Source organism: Chelonoidis abingdonii, chromosome 1, assembly GCF_003597395.2.
Source record: "Chelonoidis abingdonii isolate Lonesome George chromosome 1, CheloAbing_2.0, whole genome shotgun sequence".
Classification (NCBI taxonomy): Eukaryota; Metazoa; Chordata; order Testudines; family Testudinidae; genus Chelonoidis; species Chelonoidis abingdonii.
The window spans coordinates 46,751,759-46,768,576 of NC_133769.1; positions in this window are offsets into that span (position 1 = coordinate 46,751,759).

Sequence of the window (16,818 nt, forward strand, 5' to 3'; positions counted from 1 at the left end):
GGCACCTTGTCTCGGTCCTGTTGGAGAGCCACAGCCCAAACCTGAACGGACAGAGAGTGGCCAGCGCTGTGCTTCCTCGCCACTGGGTATCGCTGGGTGCATGGCATTGTTGGCCACAAGGCAAACGGAGGCTTGTGTCACACGTTGATGTTCCCACTTAAAAACTTAGCTGAGTTAGAGGCAGCCATATCATTGCCAATTCTCATGGTATTTAAAGTTTTTTTTTAAAGCCTCAGTTCCTGGACTCATGTTATTGAGTAAGAATCTCAGCTGTCATTTTTTTTATAATTTAAAGAAGTATATATACTTCTAGCCCTTTTGGTTGCAGGGGAAAAAAAAGGTTAAAAATGTAACCCTGGTGTGTCTCAAAAGGCCGAAAAAACAGATGGCAAATAAACATGTATTTTATATTTAACCTCGTGTTTTTTAACCAAACTAGGGATATTTTAAAGCATGATTTCATTTCTGAATGCTTGGAGTTGGCAATAATGCGCTAACCTCACATGAGTCCACAATATAGATGTAACAAGTAAATATAGTGTATAAGCACCAAGTGTATTATAACTCCATGTATTATCACATGACTGGACTAATATGAAACTGCCACTGTCCATACTCAGATATAATATAAAATATGACATGAGTCTAACCCTAAGCCCACTGAAGTCAGTGAGAATCTTTCCATTGAATTCACTGAGCTCTTGGTCAGTTCCTAAGTATAGGAAACAATGGTCCTATCACAAAGGTAATTAAACTTGTTCAATTCCACTATAATCTTTCATTCATCATTTACTACAAAATGTCATTTTGGGACTGAGATGAAAACTTCATTCAAAGAACACTGGGTTTTGCTCTTCTACAATTATTATTTATTATTACCAGAGAATTTAAGAGCCCTAGTCATGTGACAGATCTGCATTACACTAGGCACTGTACTAACAAAACAAAAAGATGATCTCTGCCCCCAACTTACAATGTAAATAGTTGGAGTTTGCCAGGGGGAGGGGAGTTGCAAGTGGTATTGATTTGTTAGCAGCATAAGAATTGCCATACCAGCGCAAGACCAGTGGTCCACCCAGTACATTATCCTGTTTCTGTCCAGTGACTTGTACCAAATGCATCAAAGGAAGGAGTAAAGATCTCTATAATGAAAATTTGAGTGGAAACTCTTCAAAGCTAGATTTCAGTTACATGAAGATAAACTTGGCAGAATTTTTTTGTTTTGTCATTTCAATAGATATGTTTATTTTAAGCATTTTTTACTTTTATTCACAATTCACAGTTACAGGAAATTATGAAGGGATCCAACAATAAGGGATGTTAAACAATAATTTAATGACAGACAAGATTCAAAAAGTTAAAGCTTTGTAACTTAAAATACAAACTTAACATCACAGGTCAAAATATACAAAGTAAGTATCCTTAAATCATAACCTAATAAGTTCTCAAGCATCATTTTTCTTACATCACCTATCTGTAAATTTCAATTATCATTAATGGATATACATTATTTTTTCCTGGGTTTATTTGTGTATGGAGAAATTGACATTAACTGGCGGGCGAGGGCGGGATGTTTACCAAGCCCATATATAAGAAGCTAAGCAATTTTGAAGAGTTATATATCACCATGGGCCATAGAAGCGTCTGCACGGTGCCCTGACAATGAGCATTAGCTCTTTCAGGAAGGACTTGATAGGGAAAATACCCCCCCTCCCATTATCTTAGGCCCTAGGCCTTTGAGCAAAAATAATTTAGAGCTTTAACTTAGCTTGTTTTACTGTATAAAGGGCATGCTGAGGCAAAAAGATGTAGTCAGGGCCCAAAAGAGGAACTAGAATTGGATAAAGGGGAACCAGGAGATTTGTTTTGATAACAGCTGACCCTGCTGTTAAGACTACAAAAAAAGTGCTAAAACGGTAAAACCGCAGACTTGACTGGCAAAGACTATAACAGGAAAATAGGAAAATGTGTGAGAGTTGCTTGCTAAATAGCAATATGTATGCCATAGGGTAAATATTAGTCATGTTTTGCAGCATTAGCAATTTGTATTCCAAAATAAGGCTGTATCTATGTGTGACGTTTTGCGGTTTTAACCTTTATAAGCTCAATAACATTTGTAACAGGCAGGTCAGCTTAACCGTTGCTAGGGCATACGCTGGCCTCCGCTTGTGCACAAGTGTATATGCAATAAAGGTGCCTCAGGCTGTCTGATCAAATCAAAGAGGTGGTGATCTTTTCCCCAACAGACTGCAGTTAGGTGATCAGTCTCCATACTCATTCTGTCTTTAGCTAGTCTGTGAACAAATAAAAATTAGTGCCAGCTATGATGATGGTTTTTGTGGTGTGGATATTTGTCTGAGACCATCAACTAATTTCATATAGTTACATTAACATTTGTTAAATGGTAATTCGTTCAGTCACTATCAACCAGAAGATTTAAGATGAAAAGTACTGTACCCCAATCCTCTGAGCCATCCAGTCTTCCAAGTGCAATTTCTGATATGTAGGGCTAGGGACATAATACAGACTTGGGGGATTGTCATGGGGCAATTTGAAGTTGTGTGTGAGGAAACCATTTCTACCTATTTTTTTTACTGTAGGACTAAGATTCCAATCTTTCTTGTAGTCAAAGGGCTCCACATGGGTAGAGGACTCTGCCCATTTAAAATCATAGAGGAAATCTGAACTGTTAGGGTCATTTTCTTTTAGATGTTGTTCACACCATGCTTTATAATTTAGTGAAAGATATTATAAAATCAAGATGCATCTTGTTTTGCTCCTTAAAAAGAAGAACCATAGAGTCATAGAACTGGGAGGGACCTTGAGAGGTCATCTAGTCCAGTCCCCTGCACTCATGGTAGGACTAAGTATTATCTAGACCATCCCTGGCAGGTGTTTGTCTAACCTGCTCTTAAAGATCTCCAATGATGAGATCCCACAACCTCCCTAGGCAATTTATTTCTGTGCTTAACCACCCTGACAGTGAGGACATTTTTCCTAATGTCTAAACTAAACCACCCTTGCTGCAATTAAAGCCCATTGCTTCTTGTCCTATACTCAGAGGTTAAGAAGAACAATTTGTCTTCCTCCTCCTTGTTAACACCTTTAATGCACTTGAAAACTATTATCATCTTCCCTCTCAGTCTTCTCTTTTCCAGACTAAACAAACCCAATTTTTTCAATCTTCCCTCACAGGTCATGTTTTCTAGACCTTTAATCATTTTTGTTGCTCTTCTCTGGACTTTCTCCAAATCTTTCCTGAAATCTGGCACCCAGAAATGGACACAATACTCTAATTGAGGCCTAATCAGCATGGAGTAGAGCGGAAAAATTACTTCTCGTGTCTTAGCCCACAGGTAAGTCAAAAACATGGAGACTTGAGAGAAGGGTCAGAATCTGGGAAGAGCATGGGTTGTTACAGCAGGGATCAGGGAGAGACAATCCAGAACTGGAAGAGGGGGAGAGGGGGAAATCAAATCTGTATCTTAGATGTCTGTATACTAATGTGAGAAGTATGGGGAATAAGCGGGAAGAACTCAAAATGCTCATAAATAAACACAACTATGACATAGTTGGCATCACAGACTGACTTGGTGAGGTAATACGCATGACTGAAATATTGGTATAGAAGGGTACAGTTTGGAAGGACAGGCAGGAAAAAAAGGGAAGAGGTATTGCCTTATACAATATATTAAAGATGTATACACTTGGACTGAGCCTGAGATGGAAATAGAGACAGACTTGATGAAAGTCTCCAGGTAAGGATAAAAGAGGTAAAAACAAGGGCAATGTCATGGTAGGGATCTACTACAGACCACCTCACCAGGAAAAAGAGGTGGATGAGGCTTTTTTAAAGCAACTAACAAAATCATCCAAAGCACAGGACTCGATGATGATGGGAGACTTCCACTACCCAGACATCTGTTGGGAAAATAAGACAGCAGGGCACAGATTATCCAAGTTCTTGGAATGTACTGGAGACAATTTTTTATTACAGAAGGTGGAGAAACGTATTAGGGGAGAGGCTGTTCTAGATTTGATTTTGACAAGTGGGGGAAACTGGCTGAGATTTTGAAAGTGGAAGGCAGCTTGAGGGGAAGTGATCATTAAATGGTAGAGTTCATGATTTAAAGGAATGGTAGGAGGGAGAACAGTAAAATACATAGAATGGATTTCAAGAAGGCAGACTTTAGCAAACTCAGGGAGTTGGTACATAAAATCCCATGGGAAGCAAGACTAAGGGGAAAAACAGTTCAAGAGAGTTGGCAGTTTTTCAAAAAGCCATTATTAAGGGTGCAAGAGCAAACTATCCCACTGCATAAGAAATATAGGAAGTATGGCAAGAGACCACCCTGAGATCTTCAATGATCTGAAACTCAAAAAAGAGTCCTACAAAAAATGGAATCTAGGTCAAATTACAAAGGATGAATATAAACAAATAACACAAGTATGCAGGGGCAAAATTAGAAAGGTCAAGGCACAAAACAAAATCAAACTAGCTAGAGACATAAAAGATAACAAGAAAATATTCTACAAATACATTAGAAGCAAGAGGAAGACCAAGGACAGGGTAGGCCCGTTTCTCAATGAGGGGGAAAAAACAATAACAGAAAATGTGGAAATGCCAGAGGTTCTTAATGACTTATTTCTTTCGGTTTTCACCAAGAAGGTTGGTAGTTATTGGACATCTAACATAGTGAATACCAGTGAAAATGAGGTAGAATCAGAGGCTAAAATAAGGACAGAACACGTCAGCCAGAATCTGTGTCTGGACTGATTTCAAAGCAGTAACAGACCTTTGAGGGTCACCAATTTGTTGTAGGCTTAGCATTTTAAAATAAGTTAAAAATTGTAATGATTGTTTCTTTTGCATTGCAATTTGATGTTCCTGTTCAAAATGTTCTGTGTAAATTAATTGTTTTGTGTGTAAATAAGGAATGTATGTGTTAAGAAATAAATGTAAAGGCCATTGCTGAACCAGACGTACAAGAAGAGAACCAGAGAACCTGGCAAGGGTGCCAGAAGGCTGCAACACGCTCCTATTGAAATGTCAGAGAAGGGCAGATTAACAACTCTAAAAATGAGACAGGCACCTATCAATGGGGACAAATTAGCTGTAATAAAAAAATAAAAAGAACAATTTAAGAAAACAAGCACTCATCAAACAACAATTAATTACAGTATAATGGAGCAAAACTCATTGGTCCCTGTCATAAACAGACAGTCCAGGGTTAATTCCTCATTTACCTGTAAAAGGTTAAGAAGTTCACATAGCCTAGTGGAGACCTGACCAGAGGAACCAATGGGGGGACAAGATGTTTTCAAAGAGGGAGGACTGAAATCAGTCTTTGTCTATTGAGAAAAAGTTTGTGCCAAAGTGAAGGATCCAGGAATCAGCCATCTAACAGATCTTAAAAGTAGTAAGTGTTTAGAGAAAAAAATGTATTAGATTATGCTAATTTTCTTTTGTGACTTCATTTTGCAAAATGTTGATTACTCTCCAGCTGTTCACAGCTGGAAACTTTCCTCTAACAAAAGCCCTCTGTTAAAAAATACACCTCTGCTTTCAGGCACAAAGAGATAAGATCTGTTTCTCTCTTCACTGCTTCCCAATCAGCCCAAAAGGAGAAAAAAAATCTTACTGGCTTTTGGCTCAAAATGAATCCCACTTCGCTGCCTACCATGTCAAGGTGTTACCCTTACTCTGAACTTTAGGGTACAGATGTGAGGACCTGCATGAGATAACCCCTAAGCTTAGATCTAGTAGCTGCCACCACCACATAGTTTAACCAAATGTTTATGGGAGAGTCATTTGGAAACTCTATCTTCCCCCCAAATATTTCCCCAGTCTTTATCCCTCTTTTCCTGGAAGGATTGAGACTGATTCACCTCCCACCAATTCCTGGTAAGCCCAGATCCAAAAAAACCTTGGATCTTAAAACAAGGAAAAATCAATCAGGTTCTTAAAAGAAGACTTTTAATTAAAGAAAAATTGTGAAAGGAGTAAAACTGGGCAAAAACCTTAAAGTTACACAAAGAAACCCCATTTGATTCTCCCTCTTATGCAAAACGAAGTCACAAAAGAAAATAAACATAATCTAATACATTCCTTCTCTAAACACTTACTACTTTTAGGAAATGTTAGATGACTGATTCCTGGATCCTTCACTCCGGCACAAACTTTTTCTCAACAGACAAAGACTGATTTCAGTCCTCCCTCTTTGAAAACATCTTGTTCCCCCATTGGGTCCTCTGGTCAGGTGTCAACTAGGCTATGTGAACTTCTTAACCTTTTACAGGTAAAAGAGGAATTAATCCTGGACTGTCTGTTTATGACAGTCCCAATGAAGAAAAATCACTATATAAACAGGTTGCCTTGCCATGAAACTTTCTCCTGGCAAGACTTCCCTCAAGCATCATGTAGCAACTGATGGAACCTGGCTCTCCCTACCACTGGCCACTAGGTTGATACGGACTGGTAAATATAACATTGACTGGCAGGACAGTGTGCATGGAATGTGTAAGTGTGACTAAAAGGCAAATGCAAACTGCTGTATTCTCAATAAATGCTGTGTGTTGCCTTCTCCCCTATAAAAAAATCTCGTGTGCTTTGTATAAGCATAACATTTGGGGATACTTGAAATTCCCCATAATTATTGAGTTTTTTATTTTAATAGTCTCTCTAATCTCCCTGAGCATTTCAGTCACTATTATCATCCTATTCCCATGGTTGGTAATGTATTCCTAGTGCTATATTATTATTAGAGCATAGAATTACTATCCATAGAGATTCTATGGTACAGTTTGGTTCATTTAAGATTTATATTTCATTTGATTCTACACATTCTTTAATGTATAGTGCCACTTACCCATCAGCACGTCCTGTTCTGTCCTTCTGATATGTTTTGTATCCTGATATTACTGTATCTCATTGATTATCCTCGTTCCACCAAATTTCTATGATGCCTATTATATCAGTATCTTCATTTAATATGAGGCACTCTAGTTCACCCATCTTATTTAGACTTCTAGCATTAGTAAATAAGCACTTTAAAAACTTGTCTCTTTTTAGCTGTCTGCCATTACATGATGTAATTGAAGGGACCTTTTTTCAATTTACTGTTTCTCATCGGATCCTACCTGTGTTTTGTCATCTTTCCATTCTCTCCTCCTTACTAGGACATAGAGAATCTCCATTAATAGATCTTCTCCTAAGGGATGCCTCTGTCTGAATCACATGCTTCTCTGCACCTGTTGGCTTTCCCCTAAGTTTAAAAATTGCTATGACCTTTTTAATTTTAACTGCCTACAATCTGGTTCCATTTTGGTTTAGGTGGAGCCCATTCTGCCTGTATAGGCTCCCTCTATCCCAAAAGCTTTCCCAGTTCCTAATAAATCTAAACCCCTCCTCCCTACACCATTGTCTCTTCCATGCATTGAGACCCTGCAGTTCTGCCTGTATAACTGGTGCTGTGGATGGAACTGGAAGCATTTCAGAGAATGCTACCATGGAGGTCCTGGACTTCAATCTCTTACCTAGCAGCCTAAATTTGGCCTCTAGGACCGCTCTCCAATCCTTACCTATGTACCTATGTGTACCACAACTAACTGCTCCTCCCCAGCACTACATATAAGTCTATCTCGATGTCTCAGGAGATCCACAACCTTTGCACCAAGCAGGCAAGTCACCATGCGGTCTCCCAGTCATCGCAAACCCAGCTATCTATGTTTCTAATGATTGAATCACCCGTTATTAATACTTGTCCCTTCCTAATAACTGAAGCTTCCTTCCCTGGAGAGGTATTGTCAGTGCGAAAGAGTACCACATCATCATCTGGAAGGAGGGTCCCAACTACAGGATCATTTCCCTCTGATCCCATTGGATGTTCTCCTTCCCTGAGACTACCATCCTCCTCAACAGCACAGAGGCTGTCAGACCAGGGATGTGACTGTTATACAGTGTCCCAGAAAGCCTCATCTATGTACCTCTTTGTCTCTGTTATCTCCTTCAGTTCAGCCACTCTGGTCTCCAAAGCCCATACATTGTCTCTGAGGGCCAGGAGCTCCTTGCACTGAATGCATACATACGCTACCTGCCCATAGAGCAGGTAGTCATACATGCTGCATTGGGTGCAATAAACTGGATAGCCCCCAATCTGTTGCTGAACTTCTGCCTGCATTATCTTTTTACTCCTGCAGCTCCGTCCTTTGTTAATGTTTTGTTTTTATCAGGGGGCAGTTTTGGCTTTAAGTTTAAAGAATCTTCAGTGTATCTAACCCTCCTCCCCACACTCCTCCTCTAAACTCCCTTGCAAAAGTCCCCTGTTAACTGCTCCTATTTGCAAATAACACTTTCCAAACCAGTCATGATTTTACAGACCTCTATCATAGCCCTCCCTCAGTCATCTCTTTTCCAAGCTGAAAAGTCCCATTCTTTTTAATTGCTCCTCATATGGAAGCTATTCCATGCCCCTGGTCATTTTTGTTGCAGTTGTCTGTATCTTTTCAAATTCTAACACATCTGTGACTGGAGTACTAATGGGGGCCAGCTGTGGTCACTCATTTAGGGTGAACTGCAAAGAATGGGGCAGACAATCCCATAAAGCTGGTGGATATTCCAATACTTAGATTTACCAAGCCAGCATAAAACAGCTTCTTTATTACCTCACCGGTTACTCAGAAATCCAGACAACACAGTTCCCTTAAAGTGATCCAGCCTCAGTCCTCCATTCCATGTCAAATATGATGAAAATTTCTGTAAATCTTATTTCATCTTATAAAAGAAAAGATTCTACCAATCCCAAAGGATCAGACACAATACCTCTCGGGTTATTCAATATATCAAGTCTTACCCAAATATACACTACAGCCAATTCTTATTAAATAAACTAAAATTTATTAAAAAACAAAAGAGAAAGAGAGTATGGTTAAAAGATCAATATACATACAGACCTGAGTTCAATTCATTTAGCTGCAAATTCATAGCAGAGATGGTGAGCTCTGCGGTTGCGAAGAGTTCTTTCAGAAATAGTTCATAGATTATAGTCCAATGTCACTTTCAGGGAGTATCAGCATAACTGGGACCTCAGTCGTGTGGCTCAAACTTCCCCTGATGAAGCTTAAGCAGATCTGAGATGACAGAATCAGGACCCAAGGAGCTTTTATACAATTTCATGTCTTTTGACAAGTTGGAGTTCCTCAGGAAACAAAAGGTAATTAGATGACTTTGAAGGAGGTCCATCACTGCTACTTAGCTATACAAACTAACATAAGGCCATTTGCTTGTTTCTCCATCATTCACAATACTTTTCAAAGACAGATGAATACTGAGATATCCTGTGTTTACAATTCATTTAAATGCTAGAATGTTCTTTTCATCTCTGAGCTATCAGAATATAGCATAGACAGGGATGGTTGATTACATCCTTGAACCTACTCATACATATGTAAATGTACAAAACCACAAACATTATCTCCCCACATGTCTTTTGAGGGTTATTTATTTTGCAGGATTTAACCCTTTCTAGCCATGCATCCCAACATCCTTTCACACTTCCCTAAAACACACACACACACATACAGACACACAGAGTCTCTGTTTCTCTCACATGCACTAGCTCTTTCTCACACACACATACACACACACACTCTGTCACATGCACACACACACACATATTGTTATTACTGCTTGGTACTTCCTGTCAAAATGCTCATGGTGAGCCAGGAGCGGCTAGGGGCTGCAGGAGGGCCGTGGGCTCTGGCAAGATGCAGCCCCCATGTGACAGCATGTAGCCTGCCTTGAGCCACTGCCACAGATCTGCTGTGTACGAAGCTCGGTGTGTGTCAGCAATGGGGAGGGATTCTGGGGGTCTGCAGGTGGGGTTAGTGGCTGTGCCTCCTCGACACACTGGGGTCAGTGGCGCCAGCTGGGAACTACCTTCCGTGGAGCATAGGGGCACCAGTTTAATAATACTGCGTAGGGCCCCATAAATCCTAAGGACAGCCCAGGCAGTATTCAAGGTATGGGCATACCAAGGATTTATCTAGTGGCATTATAATATATTCTGTCTTATTATCTCTCCCTTTCCTAATGCTTCCTAACACTGCTATCTGCTCAATGTGCAGCAACAGTCAAAAAAGCTCTTTTCAGAGCACTGTCTTTGACTCTAAGCTCTCTTTCTTGAGCGATAACAGCTATTTTAGGCCCCATCATTTTGTATGTATAGTTGGCACTATTTTTTCCAATGTGCATTACTTAACACTGAATTTCATCTGCCATTTTGTTGCCCAGTCACCCAGTTTACTGAGATTCCTCTGCAGTCAGTTTTAGACTTATCTGGAGTGATTTTGTTTCATCTACGAGCTTTGCCACCTCATTGTTTACCCCCTTTTCTAGACCATTTAATGTGTTGAATAGTACAGGTCTGAGTGTGGATCCTTGGAGGCAGGGGCAACTCCAGGCCCCAGCATGCCAAGCGTGTGCTTGGGGCGGCATGCCGCGAGGGGCGCTCTGCCGGTCGCCGGGAGGGCGGCAGGCAGGGCTCCGGTGGACCTCCTGCAGGCGTGCCTGCGGACGGTCCACTGGTCCCGCGGCTTCGGTGGAGCCGCGGGACCAGCAAACCCTTTGCAGGCACGCCTGTGGGAGGTCCACCAGAGCCACGGGACCGGCGACCGGCAGAGCGCCTCCCACAGCATGCCGCCGTGCTTGGGATGGCGAAATGTCTGGAGCCGCCCCTGCTTGGAGGATCCCACTATTTACCTCTTTCCATTGTGGAAAATGACTATTTATTCCTACCCTTTGTTTCCTATGAGAGGACTTTCCCTCTTATTCCATGACCGCTTACTTTGCTTAAGAGCCTTTGGCATGAGACCTTAACAAGGCTTTCTGAAAGTTCAAGTACAGTAGATCACCCTTGTCCATATGCTTGTTGACACCTTCAAAGAAATCTAATAGATTGGGGAGGCATGATTTCTCTTTACAAGCTGTGTGGACTCTTTCCCAATATATTGTGTGTGTCTGATTTTTTTTTTAACCTCTATGGTTACAACCAGATTGCCTGGTACTGAAGTAGAATGGATAGTGGTAGTAGAGGCACAGACGAGCCAAGCACAGGCCTACTCGTTTCAGGTGGGTTTGTACCTGGCATGGCTCAGCTGTGCCTCTGCTTCTCTCACCTAGGTTATTGCAGCTACACTGATGGTCATGCACGATGAAAGTTCATACTGCAGACATGGCCTAAACTGACTTTTTAAAAAGGAGATTAGTTAAGGAAAAAAACAGCGAAAAATTGAAAAGATGAATTAATTCCTGTTGTGTAGAGAACTATATCTAACAAAATGTAGAGAACTAACTCTATTGATTGATATGGTTTTCTGGCACTGTAATTCCCTCCAATCACAGAAATATGGACTAGTGACAGTTGAGTAGGGTTCAAACAAACTTCAAAGACAACTGAATTCCAACTGTGAAACATTCATGAACTTGAGAGAAATGGGAATTCAGTTTCTGGACAGCATTGCACATTTCTCAAAACTGTGAGAGAGCAATCAAACTTTTTAGCATGGAAGATGGAAGGAAGCCCATAGGAGTTGCTGTTTCCTACCAAAAATTTAAAGTGCAAAATTACTGATGTTGATGGCATTTGTCCTGCAAAAGTTCTACATAATTAATATATCTTCACCTGTAATAGTGTTAGACGATTACAAGAGGTTATTATTGGTCTACTTATTATTATAAAGCAAACTTCATGAGTAACTTTTCAGCTCATAGAGTCAAAACTGATAGGAACAAAGCATTAATTTATTTTCCAATAAACCTTCCTCAGGTAGCATTAGGTATTTTTAGGCACGTTTACACCATCAACTTACAAAAAACCCCACACTCCTACCAAAATCTCCCAGCTATTATATTCCCTTCTCCCTCTTGCACCATTCCAATTCTTCTATCCTCTTATAGCTCTTTCCACCTTCTCCCTGCCCCCCAGCTTTTCATTCCCTATATTCTGTATTCCAGATCTTCACTCCAGTTTGTCTTCCTCTCTAGCCTACTTCTGGATCCATTCTCTCCCTCCAGCTCCTCTCTTCCTATTTTCTCCTTTCAACTTCTTTCTCTTCCCATTCTCCCCTTTTCAAAGTCCCATTCTGTACAGTTTCTCTACCCTTTGATTTCCTCTTCTCCCTTCTTGCATGATCCACCATTGGCCTGAGGCTAGGTGTGAGAATCACTGCTGCTGTGCTCAGACCTCTCATTAGGGAGCAGATGTCAATCTGCTCCCCATTTCACATAGAGGTATGTGGGCGACATCAGGTATGGCCTTTTTGTTCTGTGTTTGTACAGTGGCTAGTATGATGGGGTTAGGGTGACCAGACAGCAAGTATGAAAAATCAGGGCAGGAGGTGGAGGGTAATAGGTGCCTTTATAAGAAAAAGCCCCCAAAATCGAGACTGTCCCTATAAAATCGGGACATCTGGTCACCCTAGATGGGGTCCTGGTCCATAACTGGAGCTGCTAACTGCTACAATAATACAGATAATAAATAATAAGCAAACACAGTCTACTACAGCTGGCAATCCTGTCACAGGATTGCTTTTAAAGGCACACAGATAGCTGAATAGCAGTGTTAGAGTGGGGCAGTGGGCAAGTGAGCCTGTAGACAAGTGTGAAGCTGAGAGGCTCTTAAAATACCAGCAGGTACTTTCTGGCAACACTCAGCAGCTGCCACTGCTCTACTCTAAGAATTCTGTCAGATAAGACAGGGTCTATCACAGCACTGTGGATCACTGAATCTCAGCTCCACTGAGCATTTTCTGCTGATGGCAGAATTCCCCCTATTTTCCTGGGAGTTCTATCTGAATAAGAACCTCCGAATCAGGCCCACAATTTCTCACTCTTTCCCTTGCTTTATTTTGATTCTCCCTCACTTTCTGTTCCCTCGTGTCTATCTCCTACCCAGGGCCTTACCGTTGCTGCTGACACTCCACTCTTCCAGTTCCCTCTTTCTCTGGCCATCCAGCTGCCATTCTTCCCTGTCATGGATCTTTCCATTTCCAACACTCCATCCTTTTGTCTGGTGTAGGGACATCACCCAAAGCTTCTTAGAGGAAATCATTGTACCTCACTACAAGGTTATTGGAGGACAGACATTAAAAAAAAAACTGATTATCCTGAGACTGTACAGCATGCAAGGGTTATAATATGATCATACTTACTCTGGGGGGTCTATTTTGTGTAATGAAATATCCCATCCAAAGCCAAACCTTACAAAAAGAAAGTGGAGAATATCAAATAAATAATGTTGCCCTTGTCCTGTGCTGTGATCTGTAGAAACTTCTTACCTCTGTGAAATGCTCCTCAAAAGGGCAGAATTGGGCCATTAGTATGCAGCAAATCTGCTTCAAAAACTCATTCCTTTTTCTGAATATTACAAACTGTGCACATCCTGTATTTCACATTGCTATTTCTGGAAATGAATACATGACTTCAGATAATTTACTAACAGTCAACAGGAAAATGGAACTGCCATTTATCTTTAAGTTCAACTTTGTGTACTGACTCAGGCAATTACAGCTTCATCTGTTAGTTAATTTCATCTGCCAATGGCTCCCTTGAATCTCCTTGCAGATTTCAGCTATTTCCTGCAGGTCTGCTGGATATGAGTGGTCACTGTTTATATGTTAACCATTAAGGGTTTTTTAAAACCATTGTTAAAGCAGCACAGCAGTTTGGAAACTGGTTTAAAATCACTTACCTTGTCAGCATGGGAGTCCAGTATAATACATGATGTCACTTTTTCAGCAAGGTGGGTACAGACATGTGGAAAGCTTCAGAAGTGAAAAATGATTCTTATCTTCTGAGTTACTAGACTTTATATTCATACCTATTTATATTGGACCAGGTTATCCGCTTAATTTCTGTAAGTGAAAGGGACTCAGAAGCAGTAGCTCTCTCCCAGAAGGGCACAGTAGAAGCAAAGTGCTTCCTTGGTGTTATCACCTTTCTTACCCCTGGCTCCTTACAGGGACCTGGTTCTGGAGATGGGGAACAAAAAGAGGTACTGAGGCTACTCTCAGTGGTGTGGTACTTCCCCATCCAACACACACACACCCTGCTTTGCCTCCAAACTTAATCCAGAGAAAACAGCTTGTCCAGTTGCTGACAGTGATTGAAGGCACACAGCTGAAGATACAAGAAGATAGCAGCCTTGGGGTCATGCTGGACTATTCATTACTCCAGGACACACACTGTAAGAGATGTGAGGACTGCACAGAGATCACTTCATCATTCAAAGACAGTTTTGCTCCACAAGGATGGCAAAGCTAGAGAAGTCATGGTTCAGACTCTGAGATCTCTCTTTCCTTACAGTCTCATTGGCAGAACCTAAACACTAGAACTTCTTACTGGGAGACATGAGACAGGCTCAGCTTGACCACATTTTGATGTAAGACCCACCTTTTTGCTAAAGTCTTCTCCAACAACATGATGTCTGCATCTGAAAATGCAGAATTTTGCCCATATAACCTCATTGCTGGAGATGCTGCACAAGCTAAAAAGGAAAGTGCTTGACTTACAGATACCAGGTTGAGTTTGCTGTGCTGTCAAGTAGCAACACTTTAAAAAACTTGCAGAATGAGCAAATTTGTTCTGCAGTCATTAGGAATCAATAAAGAAGGAAAATGACAAGGCTATTTTTAGCCACTTTTCAGACAATAACTGTTGTTAATTATTTGTATTACAGAAGCATTTCAAGGTAGGGTGACCAGATGTTTCGATTTTATAGAGACAATCCTGATATTTGGGGCTTTGTCTTATATAGGTGCCTATTATTCTCGACCCCATCCCAATTTTTCACACTTGCCTTCTGGTCACCCTAGTGTCAGGTTTTGGACAAACAGAGTTAAAGGTTAATGGTTGAGTTAATGTTTAACTTGTTCTTCTTTTCCAGGGTGTTGGGTTCCAGGGTCCAGCTTCAGATGATTTGGGGCTTGCCTATGTCAGGGATTATGCTGTCATGGGTTGTCTCCCCTTTCCAGGGTGCCACCTGATGTACTGGGGTCCCACTGAGCCCACCCATTCAACCAGCCTGGGCTCTCTCTTCCTGTCCTGCTGTGCCAGACTCTCAAGCCTTCTCTAGCACATGCACAGATAGGGCCACACCCAGCTGCAAAAGGACAGAGACACTGAGATCATCTCTGTAGGGGAAGACTCTGCTTGGCGGTTCACCCAGCACTCGAGTGCACACACCCTCTGGAGTGTAAACCCAAAATTATATTGTTTTGCGCTGTATATAGATCTATACAGCATAAGGTCATGAAATTCACTCCCTCCCTCAATGTGAAGGAAGATATGCACAGGTTTTTGCACCCTCCCCCCCACTTATGAATTACACATACTGGTTATAGAATAAACAAAAACCAATTTTATTAACTACAAAAGGTAGATTTCAAGCGGTTGTAAGGGATAGCAAACAGGACAAACAGATTACTGAGGAAATAAAACAAAACACTCAACCTAAAATTAATACACTATATTAACTGGTTAATAGTAGCAAATTCTCACCCTAAATGTTGTTTTATGCAGGTTGCAGAGCCTCTTGATGATACACTGCACTGCTTGTAGCTTAAATCTGCAGGTATTCCTTTCACAGGCTAGACCTTTCTCACCTGGGCTCAGCCCCTGCCCTACCTCCCCCAGTTTAGTTCCTTTGTTTCTTGGGTGTTTTCAGCAGCCCTCCTTCCTGGCAGGGAGACAGTGGAGAAGAATCAAGATTAACACTCTGCAGCCTTAAATAGGATTTGCATATGGCAGGAATCCTTTGTTTCCCAATTTGATCCCACCCCCTCCTAGTGGAAAAATACCAGCTGTCCAGGACGGTGTCCAGTACCAGGTGACATGACCACATGACCTTGTAGTGTCAAAGCAGCATCCTAGGAAGCTTCTCAGGAAGGTGAGAGATAAGTATTTTAAAAGTCTTATTGTCCTTCCTAATATCCCATCCAGGCTGTTCACATACTGTCTGGTGGGCATTCCCCAGGAGAAAACATAGTTGTAATTGTTACATAGTCAATATTCCTAACTTCAGATACAGAAATGAAACATACATATAAATTGGATAATCACATTCAGTAAATCATAACCTTTCCAATGATACCTCACATGACCCATCTTGCATAAAATATGTCTTAATTATGCCATATTAATACAATAAGCATATCTCTATGAAGAATATGGGGTGCAGTGTCACTTATGCATCAATATGTCATAATGACGCAGGAGTCTACACTGGGTTTGCACCACTGCAAAAATTCCCTATGTAGTCAAGTCCCAAGTAACCATCTGAAACTGCACTACCAAAGCATAATAGAAAATCAGGCCCATACCTTTATCTGCAGTATTTAAGAGGAAAGAATAAAGAAATTTTGTTTCAAGTCCAGTGCAAGAAGCATCATCTTTTATGTGACTGATCCATAATTCAGATCAGTCCAACACTCCATTCTTATCAAATGGATTATTTAAATCTTTAGTTAAACCGTGTTTTGGTTCTATTGTCTCTGGGAAGTTTTATTTAGCAGACTTCCACTTTGCTTCATTGATGCAGTAGCTGCCTGGCATTTAAATAGAGTATGAAGTGGGAGTTGTGTTGTCACACTGGAGAGTTGTCACACTGGAGTAAGGCTGAGTGGAATTCATCTCTATAAATAACAGATTTCTTAAATGGAAAGAGGTAGCAACGGTTCAAGCATTGCCTTTCATATAGCATATGGGAGACATTATTCAAAAGACTTCAAACCTCTGGAATGTAATCAAATTCTATAGAAGAC